Source organism: Heptranchias perlo, unplaced genomic scaffold (assembly GCF_035084215.1).
Source record: "Heptranchias perlo isolate sHepPer1 unplaced genomic scaffold, sHepPer1.hap1 HAP1_SCAFFOLD_199, whole genome shotgun sequence".
Lineage (NCBI taxonomy): Eukaryota > Metazoa > Chordata > Chondrichthyes > Hexanchiformes > Hexanchidae > Heptranchias > Heptranchias perlo.
In genome coordinates, this window is record NW_027139215.1 from 105,102 (window position 1) to 114,279 (window position 9,178).

Consider the following 9,178-nt stretch of genomic DNA (forward strand, 5'->3'; position numbering starts at 1 on the left):
CGGGGTCAGGACCGAGAGACGGGCAATGGGATTCGAGCGGAGGGCGGCAGCACAAGTTGGTGAAACCGTTAAAACAGCATCCGGTTCCTTGGCTTAATAATAGAGAAATAGAGCACAAAAGCAAGGAAGTTATGTTAAACGTTTATAAATCATTGTTCAGGCCTCATCTGAAGTATTGTGTCCAATTCTGGGCACTATAATTTATTAAGGAGGTCAAGGTCTTGGAGAGGATGGAGAGGAGATTTCCCAGAATTATACCAGGGATGGGGTTTAGTTGTGTGGAGAGACTCGAGAACCTGGGATTGTTCTGCTTCGAGCAATGAAGGTTAAGGGTAGAAGTAATCCACGTGTTCAAAATTAAGAGGGGTTTTGATCGAGTAAATAAGGAGAAACTTCACCCACTGGCGGGAGGGTCGGCAACCAACGGACGCAGATTTAAGATAATTGGCAAAAGAACTAGAAGGGAGTTAAGGAGATTTTTTACACAGCGAATTGTTATGATCTGGAACGCACTGCCTCAAAGGATGGTGGAGCTCGATTCAATCGTAACTTTAAAAGGAAAATTGGATAAATACTTGAAAAGGTAAAAATTACAAAGTTTATGGGTAAAGAGCACGGGAATGGGAGTAATCGGTTACATCCTTCAAAGAGCTGGCCACTGCACGATGGGTCGAATGGCCTCCTGTGCTGTGAGATTCTAGGATTGTATATTTTCCATATATTTGTTTCTGTCAGAAGGACAATGGCAGGCTGTCTGAGCAAAGCAGATGTTCAAAAGGTCCAAACACACGAGGCATCAAAGAATCAGGTGTAGATTTCAGCCCAAAGATGTTTTTTCTGCTCCAGTCATCAGCACAGCACAGACCCCTGAAACACAACCAGTCACTCCTTCCAATATCACAGAGCCAGAAACAGACCAGCTCTCAGTTTGCTTTCGAGTGAGTGCTGAACTCATCACATGGTGTCTGCACTAAACTGGCAATTAGAATCTCCTGATCACTTGGCTGTTTGTTAATACGGTAAAAAATCAGATTTTAACTGACCTGCCCTTTTCAATCCATTTATTGATCATTCACAGAGGCCCAAAGAGACCTCTGAGAGTGTCTGAATCAGCTGTACTAAAGATGATCCATTAGTTCTTCGCGATGAACGTGATGAAAACATATGTCGCTCATTGATTTTGGTGTCAGAAGGTTAGATATTTATCTCACGGTGGGAGAGAGATGAATAAGATGAAATAAAGCGAGTGTCTGTGACAATGTTTGAATGACCGACACCAATCCGGAATTTGTACAATGCTGAATGTTTCAATTCACAATGTGGATTTCCAATGGATTCTCTGCAATGTTAACACAAATCCGTTTGTTCCACAGGAGATGGTCGTGGTTCTGGTCACAGGAAATGTACAAATTCAGAAAATTTATTGTCTTGAATTTCTATATACTTCAGTTCCCAGAACGAATAATTACAGACTCTCTGGGGTACATTTTCCGCTTGGTGATCTGGTGTAAAACTGGCCTTGCAGATTGACCGCTCGTTATTAAAACCACCTGGGGCAGGAATTCTTCCTGGACGGTACCGCCTGACGGCCGGAATCGCTCGCTGAAGCTTCCTCCTGATATTCAGTCAAGTCCCACTGAAGTCAAGGCAACTGAATATCAGGTGGGATGTGTGATGGGCGGCCTATCCGCTATCACCCACTTTGTGCTACAGCCCAAGACCATTCTGATTCCCATTGAAATGAACGGCAGGGAAATTCCCGCGGTTTGTATAAACGGCGGGCGATCCGCCCACCAAATGACCTCCAGGCGGTGAAGACATATGTCGACATCTCCTCGTCACCGGGGCAGATTCGGTACTGGCGCTCGGGCATGAAACTGCCGTTGGCTCTGTGGGACTGGATAGACCCAGACCGACTGGAAGTGTACGGGGATATGCTTCTGGCAGACAGCATGTCAGAGTCCACGAGGAAAGGCATCATCACCCTCATCTCCACCTGCCACCTTGTCCACTCACGTAACCTGTCTGTATCCCTTTGCAGACACTTTGTGTCCTCCTCACAGCTCACTTTCCCACGTAGCTGGCGTCAGAGATCTTTTTACACTCATATACATTGTAAATAGCTGAGGCCCAGTAAAGGCCGGTATCGCTCGCTGATAAGTCAAGGGTAAAATCCCTACGAGGACATTGGTCCCAGTCTTGTTGAGGTGCAACCCGTCCATCTTGTACAGGTCTTTAGTATTAATCAAAGTGCACAATGACGCCCCGGTAAAGCGAGTATCTCCCCACAGATACTACCTGACCTGCTGAGTGTTGCCAGCAGTTTCTGGGTTTATTTTTGAGCTTTCACGATAGCAGTTTTCCTGACAACCTGCAACTTGCCTCAAGGGCGCAGCTTCAAGCACAACTTTCTTGTGCTCTTCTCACACACAAGATCACACTTTACTTTCCGACACATGCGTTTAAAATCTGCCGTTTCCGCACACAGCGTCCTGCGCCACGAGAATTTGAAAGACCTTCCGCTCATGGACTGTCATCGCTCCTTTTTCCCCACAGGCGCTCTTTACATTTATCCTCTACTCGTTTCAATCACAGGTTTCAACAGAACTATTAAGATCAAGGCGGAACACTTCCGATCTCACTGCACCGCCCCAACTTGCCAAATGTGCACCTTTCAACCGCCATTCGCAGCTCTGTAACGCTGCCCGTCACTCACGCAACTCAACTGCTGAGAGAAAAGAGCCAACAAGCAACAAAACAAAAACCAGTTCTTCAGTTACCATCCCCTGGATCACAAGATTCCCCAAGTAAATTTCGTGAACAATCGGGCGGCTGTCTTTCCAGAGACCAGCCCTGCTTTCGTCGTGTTTGTCTGTCGAGCGGTCACGCAGATCGAAATGTATCGACTGGTTTCAAGGCACAAATGAACATTGGTGTGAATGGGACATGTGCCCAATAGAAACAGCGGTCGGAGCAGAACAAACTGAAAGGCGTGAGATCGTGAAAGTGAATGTTAGAGTCGGCAATGGAGCAGGAAAGTGTCCATGAAATAGAAGGAGGGAAGTCAAGGCGGCCCATTGACTGTGGAAGGAAGAAAAAGCTGGGAGAAGAGGCGGGTTTGAACTGTGGAACATCAAGGACAGGCATGTGAGAGTGCTGGGATTTGACGGAATTAAAAGGTTTCACCAAAATAATATTATTTCTTGTGCGAAAGATTGATTTCTTGCTGCATTCTCTTAGCATATGTGGCATAGTGGTTATGTTACTGGGCTAGTAATCCAGAGGCCTGGACTGAAATCCAGAGTCATAAGATCAATTAAAAAATTCAATTAATTAAATAAAAATCTGGAATTAAAATACTAGTATCAGTAATGATGGCCATGAAACTACCGGATTGTCGTAAAAACCCACCTGGTTCACTAATGTCCTTTAGGGAAGGAAGCCTGCCGCCCTTACCCGGTCTGGCCGATATGTGACTCCAGACCCACAGCAATGTGGTTGATTCTTAATTGCCCTCTGAAATGGCCTAGCAAGCCACTCAGTTGTAAAATCTCGCTACGAAAAGTCACAATAAGAATAAAACCGGACGGACCACGAGGCACCGGACACGACAACGGCAAAACACCAAGCCCAGTCGACCCTGCAAGGTCCTCCTTACTAACATCTGGGGACTTGTGTCAAAATTGGGAGAGCTGTCCCACAGACTAGTCAAGCAACAGCCTGACATAGCCATACTCACAGAAATATATCTTTCAGCCAACGTCCCAGACTCTTCCATCACCATCCCTGGGTATGTCCTGTCCCACCGGCAGGACAGACCCACCAGAGGTGGCGGTACAGTGATATACAGTCAGGAGGGAGTGGCCCAGGGAGTCCTCAACATTGACTCTGGACCCCATGAAATCTCATGGCATCAGGTCAAACATGGGCAAGGAAACCTCCTGCTGATTACCACCTACCGTCCTCCCTCAGCTGATGAATCAGTCCTCCTCCATGTTGAACACCACTTGGAGGAAGCACTGAGGGTAGCAAGGGCACAAAATGTACTCTGGGTGGGGGACTTAAATGTCCATCACCAAGAGTGGCTCGGTAGCACCACTACTGACCGAGCTGGCCGAGTCCTGAAGGACATAGCTGCTAGACTGGGCCTGCGGCAGATGGTGAGCGAACCAACACGAGGGAAAAAATTACTTGACCTCGTCCTCACCAATCTACCTGTCGCAAATGCATCTGTCCATGACAGTATTGGTAGGAGTGACCACCGCACAGTCCTCGTGGAGATGAAATCCCGTCTTCGCACTGAGGTCACCATCCAACGTGTTGTGTGGCACTACCACTGTGCTAAATGGGATAGATTCAGAACAGATCCAGCAGCTCAAAACTGGGCATCCATATGGTGCTGTGGGCCATCAGCAGCAGCAGAATTGTATTCCAGCACAATCTGTAACCTCATGGCCCGGCATATTCCTCACTCTACCATTACCAACAAGCCAGGGGATCAACCCTGGTTCAATGAGGAGTGTAGAAGAGCATGCCAGGAGCAGCACCAGGCGTACCTAAAAATGAGGTGCCAACCTGGTGAAGCTACAACTCAGGACTACATGCATGCTAAACAGCGGAAGCAACATGCTATAGACAGAGCTAAGCAATTCCACAACCAACGGATCAGATCAAAGCTCTGCAGTCCCGCCACATCCAGTCGTGAACGGTGGTGGACAATTAAACAACTAACAGGAGGAGGAGGCTCTGCAAACATCCCCATTCTCAATGATGGCGGAGTCCAGCACGTGAGTGCAAAAGACAAGGCTGAAGCGTTTGCAACCATTTTCAGCCAGAAGTGCCGAGTGGATAATCCATCTCAGCCTCCTCCCGATATCCCCACCATCACAGAAGCCAGTCTTCAGCCAATTCGATTCACTCCACGTGATATCAAGAAACGGCTGAGTGCACTGGATACAGCAAAGGCTATGGGCCCCGACAACATCCCAGCTGTAGTGCTGAAGACTTGTGATCCAGAACTAGCTGGGCCTCTAGCCAAGCTGTTCCAGTACAGCTACAACACTGGCATCCACCCGACAATGTGGAAAATTGCCCAGGTATGTCCTGTCCACAAAAAGCAGGACAAATCCAATCCGGCCAATTACCGCCCCATCAGTCTACTCTCAATCTTCAGCGAACTGATGGAAGGTGTGGTCGACAGTGCTATCAAGCGGCACTTACTCACCAATAACCTGCTCACCGATGCTCAGTTTGGGTTCCGCCAGGACCACTCGGCTCCAGACCTCATTACAGCCTTGGTCCAAACATGGACAAAAGAGCTGAATTCCAGAGGTGAGGTGAGAGTGACTGCCCTTGACATCAAGGCAGCATTTGACCGAGTGTGGCACCAAGGAGCCCTAGTAAAATTGAAGTCAATGGGAATCAGGGGGAAAACTCTCCAGTGGCTGGAGTCATACCTAGCACAAAGGAAGATGGTAGTGGTTGTTGGAGGCCAAGCATCTCAGCCCCAGGGCATTGCTGCAGGAGTTCCTCAGGGCAGTGTCCTTGGCCCAACCATCTTCAGCTGCTTCATCAATGACCTTCCCTCCAGCATAAGGTCAGAAATGGGGATGTTCGCTGATGACTGCACAGTGTTCAGTTCCATTCGCAACCCCTCAGATAATGAAGCAGTCCGAGCCCGCATGCAGCAAGACCTGGACAACATCCAGGCTTGGGCTCATAAGTGGCAAGTAACATTCGCGCCAGATAAGTGCCAGGCAATGACCATCTCCAACAAGAGAGAGTCTAACCACCTCCCCTTGACATTCAACGGCATTACCATCGCCGAATCCCCCACCATCAACATCCTGGGGGTCACCATTGACCAGAAACTTAACTGGACCAGCCATATAAATACTGTGGCTACGAGAGCAGGTCAGAGGCTGGGTATTCTGCGGCGAGTGACTCACCTCCTGACTCCCCAAAGCCTTTCCACCATCTACAAGGCACAAGTCAGGAGTGTGATGGAATATTCTCCACTTGCCTGGATGAGTGCAGCTCCAACAACACTCAAGAAGCTCGACACCATCCAAGATAAAGCAGCCCGCTTGATTGGCACCCCATCCACCACCCTAAACATTCACTCCCTTCACCACCGACGCACTGTGGCTGCAGTGTGCACCATCCACAGGATGCACTGCAGCAACTCGCCAAGGCTTCTTCGACAGCACCTCCCAAACCCGCGACCTCTACCACCTAGAAGGACAAGGGCAGCAGGCGCATGGGAACAACACCACCTGCACGTTCCCCTCCAAGTCACACACCATCCCGACTTGGAAATATATCGCCGTTCCTTCATTGTCGCTGGGTCAAAATCCTGGAACTCCCTTCCGAACAGCACTGTGGGAGAACCGTCACCACACGGACTGCAGCGGTTCAAGAAGGCGGCTCACCACCACCTTCTAAAGGGCAATTAGGGATGGGCAATAAATGCCGGCCTTGCCAGCGACGCCCACATCCCGTGAACGAATAAAAAAAAATGGAGAAAATCGGTAAATGACACTCTGTGGAGACTCGGATTCGAACGGAGGTTACTGCGACCACAACGCAGAGTATTAACCACAAAACGATCACGACGAGCGACATCAGGTGTGGCAGTTGTGCCTGAACAACAGCAATGGCGCTGCTTCGAAAAGAAGGATTCTGAGCGATGAGGCCAAAACAACCAGCACCTCAAATTGTAGCAGCGGTGGGATTTAAAACCACGTCCCCACAGAAACTGGGACCTCAATCCAGCGCCTTCGACCGCTCAGCCACACTACCATGTCACCTCTGCTGCCCTCAGAATCTGGGAACTGGTGATTGAAAAGCGGCTTTCTTACTCTGACCTTTCAGTCCAAGACTTTTCCTTTTACAAAATAAAAGGGCTTTCTTTGCACTGTTCATGCGACAAGGTGGCCGAGTGGTTACGGAAACGGACTGCTAATCCACTGTGCTCTGCACCCATGGTTTTGCATCCCACCCGCGCCATTATTGTATTTTTTTAATCGTTCATGGGATGTGGCCATTGGATGTCAAGGGGAGGTGGTTAGACTCTCTCTTGTTGGAGATTGTCATTGCCTGGCAATTGTCTGGCGTGAATGTTACTTGCCACTTATCAGCCCAAGCCTGGATGTTGTCCAGGTCTTGCTGCATGTGGGCACTGACTGCATCTTATCTGTGGGGTTGCGAATGGAACTGAACACTGCGCAATCGTCAGCAAAGATCCCCATTTCTGACCTTATGATGGGGGAAAGGTCATTGATGAAGCAGCTGAAGATGGTTGGGCCAAAGACACTGCCCTGAGGAACTCCAGCAGCAATGTCCTGGGGCTGAGATGATTGGCCTCCAACAACCACTCCATCTTCTTTTGTGCTCGGTATGCCGATCCAGTGGAGAGCTTTCCACCGGAGCGGCAGCTGAACGGATGGTCTCAATCTTTGTGACAGAATAGTCCAGGAGCTCCTCGCAATTTTTTTGGTGAGGGTGGAAGAGGCAGGGGGTGCAAGAAGTCGGTTTGTGGTCGAGAAGAGATACAGGGGATATCTTTGGATTCCAGGATGATCATGGAATAGTGAGCAGTTTTCTGTCTCACTCTGTTCAGAGAGAAAGAGACAGAGACCGACGCAGGAAAACATAGAAACGATGAGGCAAATACACAGACAAACAGACACAGACACACAGAAACAGACACACATACACATGGAGTGACTCAGAAATACAGAGATACAGAACATCGATAATTTGGCTGATTTTTCATCGATTTCTGTCGCAGATTTCGTGAAATCTTGCAGATCAATTAAAATGAGCATAAAACTCGCGGTGTTCAACATCGTGGAATTTCAATTCACTTAAGAATTATTAATTCGACAAGGAACTTGTTGAATTTTGAAACGCAGAGATGAAACGGGTTGATGAATGACGGGATCTGAAGTCTGTCAGATTTGAACCTGCGCGCGGGAAATGAATGAATTTCGAATCTGTCACCTTATTCAACAGTCAGTAAAAATCACAATTGCTCTGCATCCAGTCCTCAAATAGTCTCCGTACAATAATATTCTGAAAGTGACAATCACCTGTTTTTTTTCTCTGCAGTTTATTTTTTGGAAGAAGCTCGGCGAAGACATAAAATTAAAAGTTGGAGTCTTATAAATGCTTCCTCCCCGTCGGGGAATGAAACCCCGGACGAAGGCGGGGCAACTCACCACGATAAGTGAGAAAGAAAGAACGAAAGAAAGACAGAGTCAGTTGTTCGTTGTCTAACAAAGAGATGGAAATGTAAAAGGTTCTTTCAAGAGTGGCCCGTGGAAAATGAAACAAACTGTCATCAAATAATTAGTTGAAAGAAATGCACTGATACATGAAGCATGTCTAACACCATATGGGATGAGTGTACGGTTAACGCAGTAGTTAGTATAGTGGTGCGTATCCCCGCCTGTCACGCGGTCGACCGCGGTTCAGTTCCCAGACGGGGCGATTAAACTTTCTCCGCCTTCAAAAGCTTTTCTCTTATTAATTTCCAATATTGGATGCGGAAGAACAGTGTAAAACTGACTCGGAGTTTCCCACTTTCCCCAATTTAATTTCACTGATATTCCAGTGGTTTTAAAATCTGCTCTCAGCGTCACTCTTCACCTCGATGTTCGACTGGCTTCTGTGATGGTGGGGATTTCGGGAGGAGGCCGAGATAGATCATCCACTCGGCACTTCTGGCTGAAGACGGTTTCTAAAACTTTGCACTCACGTGCTGGCCTTTACCATCATTGAGGATGAGGATGTTCATAGAGCCTCTTCCCGTTAGTTGTTTCATTATCCACCATCATTCACAAATGGGTGTGGCAGGACTGCAGAGCTTTGATCTGATCCGTTGTTTGTGGGATCGCTTAGCTCTATCGACAGCATGCTGCTTCCACTGTTTGTCAAGTAGTCCTGTGTTACTTTCAGGTTATTGGTGTGTGTATGTTTGTGTGTAAGTGTTTATGTAGAGAGGAATGTGTGTGTTTGTGTATGTGTGAATATGACTATGTCTGTCACACTTGTTATATGCGTTTCTGAGTGTCTCTCTCTTCCTTTCTATCTGTCACTTTTTCCCTGCTCCTCAAATAATTTTTCTCTGGACCTTGACTAACAAAGTGGCATGTGGAAAGTTAAACAAATTGTC